This window comes from Coregonus clupeaformis, chromosome 17 (genome assembly GCF_020615455.1).
Source record: "Coregonus clupeaformis isolate EN_2021a chromosome 17, ASM2061545v1, whole genome shotgun sequence".
NCBI lineage: Eukaryota > Metazoa > Chordata > Actinopteri > Salmoniformes > Salmonidae > Coregonus > Coregonus clupeaformis.
Window position 1 is genome coordinate 53,216,717 of NC_059208.1, and position 17,018 is coordinate 53,233,734.

At 44.5% G+C, this 17,018-nt stretch overlaps 1 protein-coding gene across 2 annotated transcripts in view; it reads left to right on the forward strand.

Annotated features, from left to right (window-relative positions):
• Positions 1 to 17,018, forward strand: part of LOC121542564 (ankyrin repeat and IBR domain-containing protein 1) — a 105,808-nt gene that overhangs the window by 20,567 nt on the left and 68,223 nt on the right. The gene's annotated exons all lie outside the window — the stretch shown is intronic.

The window sequence follows — 17,018 nt, forward strand, 5'->3', positions numbered from 1 at the left end:
GTTAGTTAGCATGGGGCTAGTCTATAACCCCCCTAAACATAGATAGGTTAGTTAGCCTAGGGGCTAGTCTATAACCCCTAAACATAGACAGGTTAGTTAGCCTAGGGCTAGTCTATAACCCCCTAAACAGACAGGTAGTTAGCCTAGGGCTGGTCTATAACCCCCCTGAACATAGACAGGTTAGTTAGCCTAGGGCTGGTCTATAACCCCCCTAAACATAGACAGGTTAGTTAGCCTAGGGCTAGTCTATAACCCTAAACATAGACAGGTTAGTTAGCCTAGGGCTAGTCTATAACCCCCTAAACATAGACAGGTTAGTTAGCCTAGGGCTAGTCTATAACCCCCTAAACATAGACAGGTTAGTTAGCCTAGGGCTAGTCTATAACCCCCCTAAACATAGACAGGTTAGTTAGCCTGGGGCTAGTCTATAACCCCCTAAACATAGACAGGTTAGTTAGCCTAGGGCTAGTCTATAACCCCCTAAACATAGACAGGTTAGTTGGCCTAGGGCTAGTCTATAACCCCCTTAACATAGACAGGTTAGTTAGCCTAGGGGCTAGTCTATAACCCCCCTTAAATATACAGGTTAGTTAGCCTAGAGCTAGTCTATAACCCCCTAAACATAGACAGGTTAGTTGGCCTGAGGCTAGTCTATAACCCCCCCTTAATATATACAGGTTAGTTAGCCTAGGGCTGGTCTATAACCCCCCTAAACATAGACAGGTTAGTTAGCCTAGGGGCTAGTCTATAACCCCCTTAACATAGACAGGTTAGTTAGCCTAGGGCTAGTCTATAACCCCCCTAAACATAGACAGGTTAGTTAGCCTAGGGCTAGTCTATAACCCCCCTAAACATAGACAGGTTAGTTAGCCTAGGGCTGGTCTATAACCCCCTAAACATAGACAGGTTAGTTAGCCTAGGGCTGAGTCTATAACCCCTAAACATAGACAGGTTAGTTAGCCTAGGGGCTAGTCTATAACCCCCTAAACATAGACAGGTTAGTTAGCCTAGGGCTGGTCTATAACCCCCCTTAATATATACAGGTTAGTTGGCCTAGAGCTAGTCTATAACCCCCTAAACATAGACAGGTTAGTTAGCCTAGGGCTGGTCTATAACCCCCCTTAATATATACAGGTTAGTTAGCCTAGGGCTAGTCTATAACCCCCTAAACATAGACAGGTTAGTTAGCCTAGGGCTAGTCTATAACCCCCTAAACATAGACAGGTTAGTTAGCCTAGGGCTAGTCTATAACCCCCTTAACATAGACAGGTTAGTTAGCCTAGGGCTAGTCTATAACCCCCTAAACATAGACAGGTTAGTTAGCCTAGGGCTGGTCTATAACCCCCTAAACATAGACAGGTTAGTTAGCATAGGGGCTAGTCTATAACCCCCTAAACATAGACAGGTTAGTTAGCCTAGGGCTAGTCTATAACCCCCTAAACATAGACAGGTTAGTTAGCCTAGGGCTAGTCTATAACCCCCCTAAACATAGACAGGTTAGTTAGCCTGGGGCTAGTCTATAACCCCTAAACATAGACAGGTTAGTTAGCCTAGGGGCTGGTCTATAACCCCCCTAAACATAAACAGGTTAGTTAGCCTAGGGCCAGTCTATAACCCCCCTGAACATAGACAGGTTAGTTAGCCTAGGGCTAGTCTATAACCCCCCCTTAACATAGACAGGTTAGTTAGCCTAGGGCTAGTCTATAACCCCCTAAACATAGACAGGTTAGTTAGCCTAGGGCTAGTCTATAACCCCCTTAACATAGACAGGTTAGTTAGCCTAGGGGCTGGTCTATAACCCCCTAAACATAGACAGGTTAGTTAGCCTAGGGCCAGTCTATAACCCCCTAAACATAGACAGGTTAGTTAGCCTAGGGCTAGTCTATAACCCCCTAAACATAGACAGGTTAGTTAGCCTAGGGCTGGTCTATAACCCCCCTAAACATAGACAGGTTAGTTAGCCTAGGGCTAGTCTATAACCCCCTAAACATAGACAGGTTAGTTAGCCTAGGGCTAGTCTATAACCCCTAAACATAGACAGGTTAGTTAGCCTAGGGCTGGTCTATAACCCCCTAAACATAGACAGGTTAGTTAGCCTAGGGGCTAGTCTATAACCCCCCTAAACATAGACAGGTTAGTTAGCCTAGGGCTGGTCTATAACCCCCCTAAACATAGACAGGTTAGTTAGCCTAGGGGCTAGTCTATAACCCCCTAAACATAGACAGGTTAGTTAGCCTAGGGCTAGTCTATAACCCCCTAAACATAGACAGGTTAGTTAGCCTAGGGCTGGTCTATAACCCCCCTAAACATAGACAGGTTAGTTAGCCTAGGGCTGGTCTATAACCCCCTAAACATAGACAGGTTAGTTAGCCTAGGGCTGGTCTATAACCCCCTAAACATAGACAGGTTAGTTAGCCTAGGGCTGGTCTATAACCCCCTAAACATAGACAGGTTAGTTGGCCTAGGGGCTGGTCTATAACCCCCCTAAACATAGACAGGTTAGTTAGCCTAGGGGCTGGTCTATAACCCCCCTAAACATAGACAGGTTAGTTAGCCTAGGGCTAGTCTATAACCCCTAAACATAGACAGGTTAGTTAGCCTAGGGCTGGTCTATAACCCCCTAAACATAGACAGGTTAGTTAGCCTAGGGCTAGTCTATAACCCCCTAAAAATAGACAGGTTAGTTAGCCTAGGGCTAGTCTATAACCCCCTAAACATAGACAGGTTAGTTAGCCTAGGGCTAGTCTATAACCCCCTAAACATAGACAGGTTAGTTAGCCTAGGGCTGGTCTATAACCCCCTAAACATAGACAGGTTAGTTAGCTTAGGGGCTAGTCTATAACCCCCTAAACATAGACAGGATAGTTAGCCTAGGGCTGGTCTATAACCCCCTAAACATAGACAGGTTAGTTAGCCTAGGGCTAGTCTATAACCCCCTAAACATAGACAGGTTAGTTGGCCTAGGGCTAGTCTATAACCCCCCCTAAACCTTAGACAGTTAGTTTACCCTGGGCTAGTCTATAAACCCCCTTAACATAGACAGGTTAGTTAGCCTAGACTAAAGGTTAGTTAGCCTAGGGCTAGTCTATAACCCCCCTTAACATAGACAGGTTAGTTAGCCTAGGGGCTAGTCTATAACCCCCTAAACATAGACAGGTTAGTTAGCCTAGGGGCTGGTCTATAACCTCCTAAACATAGACAGGTTAGTTAGCCTAGTAACCCCTAAACATAGACAGGTTAGTTAGCCTAGGGCTAGGTCTATAACCCCCCTAAACATAGACAGGTTAGTTAGCCTAGGGCTGGTCTATAACCCCCTAAACATAGACAGGTTAGTTAGCCTAGGGGCTGGTCTATAACCCCCCTAAACATAGACAGGTTAGTTAGCCTAGGGCTGGTCTATAACCCCCCTAAACATAGACAGGTTAGTTAGCCTAGGGGCAAGTCTATAACCCCCTAAACATAGACAGGTTAGTTGGCCTAGGGCTGGTCTATAACCCCCCTAAACATAGACAGGTTAGTTAGCCTAGGGCTAGTCTGTAACCCCCTAAACATAGACAGGTTAGTTAGCCTAGGGCTAGTCTATAACCCCCTAAACATAGACAGGTTAGTTAGCCTAGGGCTGGTCTATAACCCCCCTTAACATAGACAGGTTAGTTAGCCTAGGGGCTCAGTCTATAACCCCCCCTAAACATAGACAGGTTAGTTAGCCTAGGGCTAGTCTATAACCCCCTAAACATAGACAGGTTAGTTAGCCTAGGGGCTGGTCTATAACCCCCTTAACATAGACAGGTTAGTTAGCCTAGGGCTAGTCTATAACCCCCTAAACATAGACAGGTTAGTTAGCCTAGGGCTGGTCTATAACCCCCTAAACATAGACAGGTTAGTTAGCCTAGGGCTAGTCTATAACCCCTAAACATAGACAGGTTAGTTAGCCTAGGGCTAGTCTATAACCCCCTAAACATAGACAGGTTAGTTAGCCTAGGGCTAGTCTATAACCCCCCCTAAACATAGACAGGTTAGTTAGCCTAGGGCTAGTCTATAACCCCCCTAAACATAGACAGGTTAGTTAGCCTAGGGCTAGTCTATAACCCCCCTAAACATAGACAGGTTAGTTAGCCTAGGGCTAGTCTATAACCCCCTAAACATAGACAGGTTAGTTAGCCTAGGGCTAGTCTATAACCCCCTAAACATAGACAGGTTAGTTAGCCTAGGGCTAGTCTATAACCCCAAACATAGACAGGTTAGTTAGCCTAGGGCTAGTCCATAACCCCCTAAACATAGACAGGTTAGTTAGCCTAGGGGCTAGTCTATAACCCCCTAAACATAGACAGGTTAGTTAGCCTAGGGCTAGTCTATAACCCCCTAAACATAGACAGGTTAGTTAGCCTAGGGCTAGTCTATAACCCCCTAAACATAGACAGGTTAGTTAGCCTAGGGCTAGTCTATAACCCCCCTAAACATAGACAGGTTAGTTAGCCTAGGGCTAGTCTATAACCCCCCTAAACATAGACAGGTTAGTTAGCCTAGGGCTAGTCTATAACCCCCCTAAACATAGACAGGTTAGTTAGCCTAGGGCTAGTCTATAACCCCCCTAAACATAGACAGGTTAGTTAGCCTAGGGCTAGTCTATAACCCCCTAAACATAGACAGGTTAGTTAGCCTAGGGGCTGGTCTATAACCCCCTAAACATAGACAGGTTAGTTAGCCTAGGGCTAGTCTATAACCCCCTAAACATAGACAGGTTAGTTAGCCTAGGGCTAGTCTATAACCCCCTAAACATAGACAGGTTAGTTAGCCTAGGGCTAGTCTATAACCCCCTAAACATAGACAGGTTAGTTAGCCTAGGGCTAGTCTATAACCCCCTAAACATAGACAGGTTAGTTAGCCTAGGGCTGGGTCTATAACCCCCTAAACATAGACAGGTTAGTTAGCCTAGGGCTGGTCTATAACCCCCTAAACATAGACAGGTTAGTTAGCCTAGGGCTGGTCTATAACCCCCTAAACATAGACAGGTTAGTTAGCCTAGGGCTGGTAGTTAGCTGGGGCTAGTCTATAACCCCCTAAACATAGACAGGTTAGTTGGCCTAGGGCTAGTCTATAACCCCCCTAAACATAGACAGGTTAGTTAGCCTAGGGGCTAGTCTATAACCCCTAAACATAGACAGGTTAGTTAGCCTAGGGCTGGTCTATAACCCCCTAAACATAGACAGGTTAGTTGGCCTAGGGGCTGGTCTATAACCCCCTAAACATAGACAGGTTAGTTAGCCTAGGGGCTGGTCTATAACCCCTAAACATAGACAGGTTAGTTAGCCTAGGGCCAGTCTATAACCCCCCTAAACATAGACAGGTTAGTTAGCCTAGGGCTAGTCTATAACCCCCTAAACATAGACAGGTTAGTTAGCCTAGGGCTGGTCTATAACCCCCCTAAACATAGACAGGTTAGTTAGCCTAGGGGCTGGTCTATAACCCCCCTAAACATAGACAGGTTAGTTAGCCTAGGGCTGGTCTATAACCCCCTAAACATAGACAGGTTAGTTAGCCTAGGGCTAGTCTATAACCCCCTAAACATAGACAGGTTAGTTAGCCTAGGGCTGGTCTATAACCCCCCTAAACATAGACAGGTTAGTTAGCCTAGGGCTAGTCTATAACCCCCTAAACATAGATAGGTTAGTTAGCCTAGGGCTAGTCTATAACCCCCTAAACATAGACAGGTTAGTTAGCCTAGGGCTAGTCTATAACCCCCCTAAACATAGACAGGTTAGTTAGCCTAGGGGCTAGTCTATAACCCCCAAACATAGACAGGTTAGTTAGCCTAGGGCTAGTCTATAACCCCCCTAAACATAGACAGGTTAGTTAGCCTAGGGCTAGTCTATAACCCCCCTAAACATAGACAGGTTAGTTAGCCTAGGGCTAGTCTATAACCCCCTAAACATAGACAGGTTAGTTAGCCTAGGGCTAGTCTATAACCCCCTTAACATAGACAGGTTAGTTAGCCTAGGGGCTAGTCTATAACCCCCTAAACATAGACAGGTTAGTTAGCCTAGGGCTGGTCTATAACCCCCTAAACATAGACAGGTTAGTTAGCCTAGGGCTGGTCTATAACCCCCTAAACATAGACAGGTTAGTTAGCCTAGGGGCTAGTCTATAACCCCCTAAACATAGACAGGTTAGTTAGCCTAGGGGCTAGTCTATAACCCCCTAAACATAGACAGGTTAGTTAGCCTAGGGCTGGTCTATAACCCCCTAAACATAGACAGGTTAGTTAGCCTAGGGCTAGTCTATAACCCCCTAAACATAGACAGGTTAGTTAGCCTAGGGCTAGTCTATAACCCCCCTAAACATAGACAGGTTAGTTAGCCTAGGCTAGTCTATAACCCCCTAAACATAGACAGGTTAGTTAGCCTAGGGCTAGTCTATAACCCCCTAAACATAGACAGGTTAGTTAGCCTAGGGCTGGTCTATAACCCCCTAAACATAGACAGGTTAGTTAGCCTAGGGCTAGTCTATAACCCCCTAAACATAGACAGGTTAGTTAGCCTAGGGGCTAGTCTATAACCCCCTAAACATAGACAGGTTAGTTAGCCTAGGGCTAGTCTATAACCCCCTAAACATAGACAGGTTAGTTAGCCTAGGGCTAGTCTATAACCCCCTAAACATAGACAGGTTAGTTAGCCTAGGGCTAGTCTATAACCCCCTAAACATAGACAGGTTAGTTAGCCTAGGGCTGGTCTATAACCCCTAAACATAGACAGGTTAGTTAGCCTAGGGCTAGTCTATAACCCCCCTAAACATAGACAGGTTAGTTAGCCTAGGGCTAGTCTATAACCCCCCTAAACATAGACAGGTTAGTTAGCCTAGGGCTAGTCTATAACCCCCTAAACATAGACAGGTTAGTTAGCCTAGGGCTAGTCTATAACCCCCTAAACATAGACAGGTTAGTTAGCCTAGGGCTAGTCTATAACCCCCCTAGACATAGACAGGTTAGTTAGCCTAGGGCTAGTCTATAACCCCCCTAAACATAGACAGGTTAGTTAGCCTAGGGCTGGTCTATAACCCCCTAAACATAGACAGGTTAGTTAGCCTAGGGCTAGTCTATAACCCCCTAAACATAGACAGGTTAGTTAGCCTAGGGGCTGGTCTATAACCCCCCTAACATAGACAGGTTAGTTAGCCTAGGGCTAGTCTATAACCCCCTAAACATAGACAGGTTAGTTAGCCTAGGGGCTGGTCTATAACCCCCTAAACATAGACAGGTTAGTTAGCCTAGGGCTAGTCTATAACCCCCCTTAACAGAGACAGGTTAGTTAGCCTAGGGATAGTCTATAACCCCCTAAACATAGACAGGTTAGTTAGCCTAGGGCTTGTCTATAACCCCCCTAGTTAGCCTAGGGCTAGTCTATAACCCCCTAAACATAGACAGGTTAGTTAGCCTAGGGCTAGTCTATAACCCCCTAAACATAGACAGGTTAGTTAGCCTAGGGCTAGTCTATAACCCCCCTAAACATAGACAGGTTAGTTAGGCTAGGGGCTAGTCTATAACCCCCTAAACATAGACAGGTTAGTTAGCCTAGGGCTAGTCTATAACCCCCCTAAACATAGACAGGTTAGTTAGCCTAGGGCTGGTCTATAACCCCCTAAACATAGACAGGTTAGTTAGCCTAGGGGCTGGTCTATAACCCCCTAAACATAGACAGGTTAGTTGGCCTAGGGCTAGTCTATAACCCCCTAAACATAGACAGGTTAGTTAGCCTAGGGCTAGTCTATAACCCCCCCTAAACATAGACAGGTTAGTTAGCCTAGGGCTAGTCTATAACCCCCCTAAACATAGACAGGTTAGTTAGCCTAGGGCTAGTCTATAACCCCCCTAAACATAGACAGGTTAGTTAGCCTAGGGCTAGTCTATAACCCCCCTTAACATAGACAGGTTAGTTAGCCTAGGGGCTGGTCTATAACCCCCCTAAACATAGACAGGTTAGTTAGCATAGGGGCTAGTCTATAACCCCCTAAACATAGATAGGTTAGTTAGCCTAGGGCTAGTCTATAACCCCCCTAAACATAGACAGGTTAGTTAGCCTAGGGCTGGTCTATAACCCCCTAAACATAGACAGGTTAGTTAGCCTAGGGCTAGTCTATAACCCCTACTAACGGTTAGTTAGCCTAGGGCTAGTCTATAACCCCCCTAAACATAGACAGGTTAGTTAGCCTAGGGCTAGTCTATAACCCCCTAAACATAGACAGGTTAGTTAGCCTAGGGGCTAGTCTATAACCCCCTAAACATAGACAGGTTAGTTAGCCTAGGGGCTAGTCTATAACCCCCTAAACATAGACAGGTTAGTTAGCCTAGGGCTAGTCTATAACCCCCTAAACATAGACAGGTTAGTTAGCCTAGGGCTAGTCTATAACCCCCTAAACATAGACAGGTTAGTTAGCCTAGGGCTAGTCTATAACCCCCCTAAACATAGACAGGTTAGTTAGCCTAGGGCTAGTCTATAACCCCCTTAACATAGACAGGTTAGTTAGCCTAGGGCTAGTCTATAACCCCCTTAATATATACAGGTTAGTTAGCCTAGAGCTAGTCTATAACCCCCCTAAACATAGACAGGTTAGTTAGCCTAGGGCTAGTCTATACCCCCCCTTAATATATACAGGTTAGTTAGCCTAGGGCTAGTCTATAACCCCCCTAAACATAGACAGGTTAGTTAGCCTAGGGCTAGTCTATAACCCCCTTAACATAGACAGGTTAGTTAGCCTAGGGCTAGTCTATAACCCCCTAAACATAGACAGGTTAGTTAGCCTAGGGCTAGTCTATAACCCCCCTAAACATAGACAGGTTAGTTAGCCTAGGGCTAGTCTATAACCCCCTAAACATAGACAGGTTAGTTAGCCTAGGGCTAGTCTATAACCCCCCTAAACATAGACAGGTTAGTTAGCCTAGGGCTAGTCTATAACCCCCTAAACATAGACAGGTTAGTTAGCCTAGGGCTAGTCTATAACCCCCTAATATATACAGGTTAGTTAGCCTAGAGCTAGTCTATAACCCCCTAAACATAGACAGGTTAGTTAGCCTAGGGCTAGTCTATAACCCCCCCTTAATATATACAGGTTAGTTAGCCTAGGGGCTGGTCTATAACCCCCTAAACATAGACAGGTTAGTTAGCCTAGGGCTAGTCTATAACCCCCTAAACATAGACAGGTTAGTTAGCCTAGGGCTGGTCTATAACCCCCTTAACATAGACAGGTTAGTTAGCCTAGGGCTAGTCTATAACCCCCTAAACATAGACAGGTTAGTTAGCCTAGGGCTAGTCTATAACCCCCTAAACATAGACAGGTTAGTTAGCATAGGGCTAGTCTATAACCCCCCTAAACATAGACAGGTTAGTTAGCCTAGGGCTAGTCTATAACCCCCCTAAACATAGACAGGTTAGTTAGCCTAGGGCTAGTCTATAACCCCCTAAACATAGACAGGTTAGTTAGCCTAGGGCTAGTCTATAACCCCTAAACATAGACAGGTTAGTTAGCCTAGGGCTAGTCTATAACCCCCTAAACATAGACAGGTTAGTTAGCCTAGGGCTAGTCTATAACCCCCTAAACATAGACAGGTTAGTTAGCCTAGGGCTAGTCTATAACCCCCTTAACATAGACAGGTTAGTTAGCCTAGGGCTAGTCTATAACCCCCCTAAACATAGACAGGTTAGTTAGCCTAGGGCTAGTCTATAACCCCCTTAACATAGACAGGTTAGTTGGCCTAGGGCTGGTCTATAACCCCCTAAACATAGACAGGTTAGTTAGCCTAGGGCTGGTCTATAACCCCCCTAAACATAGACAGGTTAGTTAGCCTAGGGCTAGTCTATAACCCCTAAACATAGACAGGTTAGTTAGCCTGGGCTAGTCTATAACCCCCTAAACATAGACAGGTTAGTTAGCCTAGGGCTAGTCTATAACCCCCCTAAACATAGACAGGTTAGTTAGCCTAGGGCTAGTCTATAACCCCCTAAACATAGACAGGTTAGTTAGCCTAGGGGCTAGTCTATAACCCCTAAACATAGACAGGTTAGTTAGCCTGGGCCAGTCTATAACCCCCCTAAACATAGACAGGTTAGTTAGCCTAGGGCTAGTCTATAACCCCCCTAAACATAGACAGGTTAGTTAGCCTAGGGGCTGGTCTATAACCCCCTAAACATAGACAGGTTAGTTAGCCTAGGGGCTGGTCTATAACCCCCTAAACATAGACAGGTTAGTTAGCCTAGGGCTAGTCTATAACCCCCTAAACATAGACAGGTTAGTTAGCCTAGGGCTAGTCTATAACCCCCCTAAACATAGACAGGTTAGTTAGCCTAGGGCTAGTCTATAACCCCCTAAACATAGACAGGTTAGTTAGCCTAGGGCTAGTCTATAACCCCCTAAACATAGACAGGTTAGTTAGCCTAGGGCTAGTCTATAACCCCTAAACATAGACAGGTTAGTTAGCCTAGGGCTAGTCTATAACCCCCCTAAACATAGACAGGTTAGTTAGCCTAGGGCTAGTCTATAACCCCCTAAACATAGACAGGTTGGTTAGCCTAGGGCTAGTCTATAACCCCCTAAACATAGACAGGTTAGTTAGCCTAGGGGCTAGTCTATAACCCCCCTAAAAATAGACAGGTTAGTTAGCCTAGGGCTAGTCTATAACCCCCCCTAAACATAGACAGGTTAGTTAGCCTAGGGCTAGTCTATAACCCCCTAAACATAGACAGGTTAGTTAGCCTAGGGCTAGTCTATAACCCCCTTAACATAGACAGGTTAGTTAGCTTAGGGCTAGTCTATAACCCCCCTAAACATAGACAGGATAGTTAGCCTAGGGCTAGTCTATAACCCCCTAAACATAGACAGATTAGTTAGCCTAGGGCTAGTCTATAACCCCCTAAACATAGACAGGTTAGTTAGCCTAGGGCTAGTCTATAACCCCCCCTAAACATAGACAGGTTAGTTAGCCTAGGGCTAGTCTATAACCCCCTTAACATAGACAGGTTAGTTAGCCTAGACTAAAGGTTAGTTAGCCTAGGGCTAGTCTATAACCCCCCTTAACATAGACAGGTTAGTTAGCCTAGGGCTAGTCTATAACCCCCTAAACATAGACAGGTTAGTTAGCCTAGGGCTAGTCTATAACCTCCTAAACATAGACAGGTTAGTTAGCCTAGTAACCCCCTAAACATAGACAGGTTAGTTAGCCTAGGGCTAGTCTATAACCCCCCTAAACATAGACAGGTTAGTTAGCCTAGGGCTAGTCTATAACCCCCCTAAACATAGACAGGTTAGTTAGCCTAGGGGCTAGTCTATAACCCCCTAAACATAGACAGGTTAGTTAGCCTAGGGCTGGTCTATAACCCCCTAAACATAGACAGGTTAGTTAGCCTAGGGGCTGGTCTATAATCCCCCTAAACATAGACAGGTTAGTTAGCCTAGGGCTAGTCTATAACCCCCCCTAAACATAGACAGGTTAGTTAGCCTAGGGCTAGTCTATAACCCCCTTAACATAGACAGGTTAGTTAGCCTAGGGCTAGTCTATAACCCCCTAAACATAGACAGGTTAGTTAGCCTAGGGGCTAGTCTATAACCCCCCTAAACATAGACAGGTTAGTTAGCCTAGGGCTAGTCTATAACCCCCTAAACATAGACAGGTTAGTTAGCCTAGGGCTGGTCTATAACCCCCTAAACATAGACAGGTTAGTTAGCCTAGGGCTGGTCTATAACCCCCCTTAACATAGACAGGTTAGTTAGCCTAGGGGCTAGTCTATAACCCCCTAAACATAGACAGGTTAGTTAGCCTAGGGCTAGTCTATAACCCCCTAAACATAGACAGGTTAGTTAGCCTAGGGCTGGTCTATAACCCCTAAACATAGACAGGTTAGTTAGCCTAGGGCTAGTCTATAACCCCCCTAAACATAGACAGGTTAGTTAGCCTAGGGCTAGTCTATAACCCCCTAAACATAGACAGGTTAGTTAGCCTAGGGCTAGTCTATAACCCCCTAAACATAGACAGGTTAGTTAGCCTAGGGCTAGTCTATAACCCCCTAAACATAGACAGGTTAGTTAGCCTAGGGCTAGTCTATAACCCCCCTTAACATAGACAGGTTAGTTAGCCTAGGGCTAGTCTATAAACCCCCTAAACATAGACAGGGTTAGTTAGCCTAGGGGCTAGTCTATAACCCCCTAAACATAGACAGGTTAGTTAGCCTAGGGCTGGTCTATAACCCCTAAACATAGACAGGTTAGTTTGCCTAGGGCTAGTCTATAACCCCCTAAACATAGACAGGTTAGTTAGCCTAGGGGCTAGTCTATAACCCCTAAACATAGACAGGTTAGTTAGCCTAGGGCTGGTCTATAACCCCCTAAACATAGACAGGTTAGTTAGCCTAGGGCTAGTCTACAACCCCTAAACATAGACAGGTTAGTTAGCCTGGGCTGGTCTATAACCCCCTTAACATAGACAGGTTAGTTAGCCTAGGGCTAGTCTATAACCCCCTAAACATAGACAGGTTAGTTAGCCTAGGGCTAGTCTATAACCCCCTAAACATAGACAGGTTAGTTAGCCTAGGGCTAGTCTATAACCCCCTAAACATAGACAGGTTAGTTAGCCTAGGGCTAGTCTATAACCCCCCTAAACATAGACAGGTTAGTTAGCCTAGGGCTAGTCTATAACCCCCCTAAACATAGACAGGTTAGTTAGCCTAGGGCTAGTCTATAACCCCCCTAAACATAGACAGGATAGTTAGCCTAGGGCTAGTCTATAACCCCCTAAACATAGACAGGTTAGTTAGCCTAGGGCTAGTCTATAACCCCCTTAACATAGACAGGTTAGTTAGCCTAGGGCTAGTCTATAACCCCCTAAACATAGACAGGTTAGTTAGCCTAGGGCTAGTCTATAACCCCCCTAAACATAGACAGGTTAGTTAGCCTAGGGCTAGTCTATAACCCCCTAAACATAGACAGGTTAGTTGGCCTAGGGCTAGTCTATAACCCCCCTAAACATAGACAGGTTAGTTAGCCTAGGGCTAGTCTATAACCCCCTAAACATAGACAGGTTAGTTAGCCTAGGGCTGAGTCTATAACCCCTAAACATAGACAGGTTAGTTAGCCTAGGGCTGGTCTATAACCCCCCTAAACATAGACAGGTTAGTTAGCCTAGGGCTAGTCTATAACCCCTAAACATAGACAGGTTAGTTAGCCTAGGGCTAGTCTATAACCCCTAAACATAGACAGGTTAGTTAGCCTAGGGCTAGTCTATAACCCCCTAAACATAGACAGGTTAGTTAGCCTAGGGCTAGTCTATAACCCCCCTAAACATAGACAGGTTAGTTAGCCTAGGGCTAGTCTATAACCCCCTAAACATAGACAGGTTAGTTAGCCTAGGGCTAGTCTATAACCCCCTAAACATAGACAGGTTAGTTAGCCTAGGGCTAGTCTATAACCCCCTAAACATAGACAGGTTAGTTAGCCTAGGGCTAGTCTATAACCTCCTAAACATAGACAGGTTAGTTAGCCTAGGGCTAGTCTATAACCCCCTAAACATAGACAGGTTAGTTAGCCTAGGGCTAGTCTATAACCCCTAAACATAGACAGGTTAGTTAGCCTAGGGCTGGTCTATAACCCCTAAACATAGACAGGTTAGTTAGCCTAGGGCTAGTCTATAACCCCCTAAACATAGACAGGTTAGTTAGCCTAGGGCTAGTCTATAACCCCCTAAACATAGACAGGTTAGTTAGCCTAGGGGCTAGTCTATAACCCCCTAAACATAGACAGGTTAGTTAGCCTAGGGCTAGTCTATAACCCCCTAAACATAGACAGGTTAGTTAGCCTAGGGCTAGTCTATAACCCCCTAAACATAGACAGGTTAGTTAGCCTAGGGCTGGTCTATAACCCCCTAAACATAGACAGGTTAGTTAGCCTAGGGGCTAGTCTATAACCCCCTAAACATAGACAGGTTAGTTAGCCTGGGGCTGGTCTATAACCCCCTAAACATAGACAGGTTAGTTAGCCTAGGGGCTAGTCTATAACCCCCTAAACATAGACAGGTTAGTTAGCCTAGGGCTAGTCTATAACCCCCTAAACATAGACAGGTTAGTTAGCCTAGGGGCTAGTCTATAACCCCTAAACATAGACAGGTTAGTTAGCCTAGGGCTAGTCTATAACCCCCTAAACATAGACAGGTTAGTTAGCCTAGGGCTAGTCTATAACCCCTAAACATAGACAGGTTAGTTAGCCTAGGGCTAGTCTATAACCCCCTAAACATAGACAGGTTAGTTAGCCTAGGGCTAGTCTATAACCCCCTAAACATAGACAGGTTAGTTAGCCTAGGGCTAGTCTATAACCCCCCTAAATATAGACAGGTTAGTTAGCCTAGGGCTAGTCTATAACCCCCCCTAAACATAGAAAGGTTCTACACGGAAAATATGCAAAAACGTTATTTTGATAAATACAGAGCGTATTTTCATCAGAATCATTAAGCCTAGGCTGACTCACCAAACAGATGTTGTGGCCGTAATTCATCACCATGCAGTGTTCAACGTGGAATAGTCCATTTAGAAAATTCCAAAGAACAGGCAGAATAAACCAAATTGAACGTCCTATATATCGAAAAGGTTTGGAACCCTGAAATTGTTTTATTTCAACTTTTCAAAAATCAGCCCTGTTTCAAACAAGGTAATGCCATTGCAAAGCCGTAGGCTTCTACAAGCAAGCACCACTGCTGAGGTTACTACATTTATATCAACTAGTTGATATTTTTTTATTGACTGAATGTATACAGTGCCTTCAGAAATTATTCATGCCCCTGGACTTATTCCACATGTTGTTGTTATAGCCTGAATTCAAAATGGATTCAGTAGAATACCCATCATGACAGTGAAAACAACATGTTTTTGCAAATTTATTGATAATGAAAAACTGAAATATCAAATCTATTCACACCCCTGAGTCAATACTTTGTAGAAGCACATTTTAGCAGCGATTACAGCTGTGAGTCTGGTAAGTCTCTAAGAGCTTTTCACACCTGGATTGTGCATAATTTGCCCATTTTTATTATTTTTCAAAATTCTTCACACTCTGTATAATTGGTTGTTGATCCTTGCTAGACAACCATTTTCAGGTCTTGCCATAGACTTTTAAATAGATTTAAGTCAAAACTGTAACTCGGCCACTGAGGAACATTCACTGTCTTCTTGGGAAGCAATCTCCAGTGTAGATTTGGCCTTGTGTTTTAGGTTATTGTCCTGCTGAAAGGTGAATTAATCTCTGTGTCTGGCGGAAAGCAGAGTGAACCAGGTTTTCCTCTGGGATTTTGCCTGTGATTAGCTCCATTCCGTTTCTTTTTCATCCTGAAAAACTCCCTAGTCCTTTACGATGACAAGCATACCCATAAAATGATGCAGCCACCACTATGCTTGAATATATGGAGAGTGGTACTCAGTAATGTGTTGTATTTGATTTGCCCCAAACATAACACTTTGTATTCAGGACAAAAAGTTAATTGCTTTGCTACATTTTTGCAGTATTACTTTAGTGCCTTGTTGCAAACAGGATGCATGTTTTTGAATATTTTTTATTCTGTACAGGCTTCCTTCTTTTCAATCTGTCAATAAGGTTAGTATTGTGGAGTAACTACAATGTTGTTGATCCATCCTCAGTTTTCTCCTATCACAGCCATTAAACTCTGTAACTGTTTTAAAGTCACCATGGGGCTCATGGTGAAATCCCTGAGCGGTTTCCTTCCTCTCCGGCAACTGAGTTAGGAAGGATGCCTGTATCTTTGAAGTGACTGGGTGTATTGATACACCATCCAAAGTGTAATTAATAACTTCACCATGCTCAAAGGGATATTCAATATCTATTTTTACCTATCTACTGTACCAATAGGTGTCCTTCTTTGCGAGGCATTGGAAAAGCTCCCTGGTCTTTGTGGTTGAATCTGTGCTTGAAATTGCAACTTATTGTGGGGCTTGCAATAACAAAGGGGTTGAATACTTATTTACTCGAGACGTTTCAGCTTTTCATTTTAAATTAATTTGTAAAATTCCACTTCGACATTAGGGAAACCCCCGAAGGAACTCTTCTTATCAACTGTACGCAAGAGTTTCATCTGTGTTCTCTTAGGAATCCAACCCCTGAGAAGCAGAGGTTCCTTCCTGTAGGTCTGATGTCTGAGGTTAACTTTACAGTAATACTATTGGTCAACAACTCAGATTTTAAATCCAAACAACTCAGATGTTATAAAGGGTCTTAGATTCATTGTTCTTTCCTCTTTATGTTCCTGACTTGCTGTGGTGAGAAACCTACACTCTTTCTTTCGCTCTCCCATGAACTATGGTCTCTCTCTCTCTCTCTCTCTCTCTCTCTCTCTCTCTCTCTCTCTCTCTCTCTCTCTCTCTCTCTCTCTCGCTCTCTCGCTCTCTCTCTCTCTCTCTCTCTCGCTCTCTCGCTCTCTGTCTCTATCTCTCTCTGTCTCTCTCTCTCTGTCTCTCTCTCTCTCTCTCTCGCTCTCTCGCTCTCTGTCTCTATCTCTCTCTGTCTCTCTCTGTCTCTCTCTCTCTCTCTCTCTCTCTCTCTCTCTCTCTCTCTCTGTCTCTCTCTGTCTCTCTCTCTCTGTCTCTCTCTCTCTGTCTCTCTCTCTCTGTCTCTCTCTATCTCTCTCTGCTCTCTCTCTCTCTCTCTCTCTCTCTCTCTCTCTCTCTCTCTGTCTCTCTCTGTCTCTCTCTCTCTGTCTCTCTCTCTGTCTCTCTCTCTGTCTCTCTCTCTCTCTCTCTCTCTCTGACCATGCTTAGAATAATGTATTGTAATGCTTTGTAACTTAAGCTTTATGCCTTGAACGTGAATCCATTAATTTGACAAAGTAATTAAATACACTTGTATTTAGAATTCCATTCAGACATTTCTTCATTGCCTGTTACTGTAACTCTATAGTGTTCTTGCATATTGCTAATTATCTTTATGGCGTCATAAACATTTTAATAGGCTAATTGCTTAGTCTTATTTCGAGTCTCATG